Raw genomic sequence first — 817 nt, forward strand, 5'->3', positions numbered from 1 at the left:
AACGGATTGGGGGAGGGGGAGGGAAAGGGGAGGTGGAGGTGGGGAAGAGACTGAAATATTTAATAAATAAATAAAGAAAGAAAGAAAAAAAAATAAAATAAAAATAAAAAACAAAACTAGGCTGTCTATTGGCAGGACTACAGCAAAATCGCCACTGTCAAACGGAGCAGCTGGGGTGGCACATACTTCTAATCGTAGCACCTGGGAAGTAGAGAGAAGGCGATGTCTGTGAGGTGGAGTGGAGAATTGTGAGTTCTAAGCTAGCCAAGGTTACACAGTGAGACCTTATCTCAAAAACCATCTAAACAACAAACAAACAGAGAGCAACAGTGTGCCTGCAAAGTTGTGGGAGATAGAAGGAGAGGAAAGATCCTCTCCAAATTGTGCTCTGACCCCACGTATGGGCCTTAGCGTGTGAGGGCCCATAAATGTAATAAAGCTAGATATATCTGGGTAAAAACGTGTACTGCTCCTGCAGACAACCTGAGTTCAGTTCCCAATACAAATGTCCTGCCAGGTTCAGTTGCTCCAGGTGATCCAATTCACATTTCTGGCCTCTGCAGGCCCTGCCCTCTCGTGTAAATACCCACATAGGAACGTGTGAACATACACTGGTTAGAAAGAAATCTTTGAAAAAAGAATTGCTCAAGAGTGACCAGTGGTGAACACAGCCTACCTTTTGTGTTGGGGCAGCACCTTAGTAGCCACACTAAGGGCCTATCTACTTCTTGTCAGTCACCGATGAAATAATGGCTTCTGAATTGCACGGTGCATCTGGACTTGTTGCCACATGCCTTTGGGGAGGTGCCTAAAATCA

The sequence above is a fragment of the Alexandromys fortis genome, unplaced genomic scaffold, assembly GCF_014885135.2.
Source record: "Alexandromys fortis isolate MF-2015 unplaced genomic scaffold, M_Fortis_MF-2015_v1.1 scaffold_66, whole genome shotgun sequence".
In the NCBI taxonomy this organism is placed as follows: domain Eukaryota; kingdom Metazoa; phylum Chordata; class Mammalia; order Rodentia; family Cricetidae; genus Alexandromys; species Alexandromys fortis.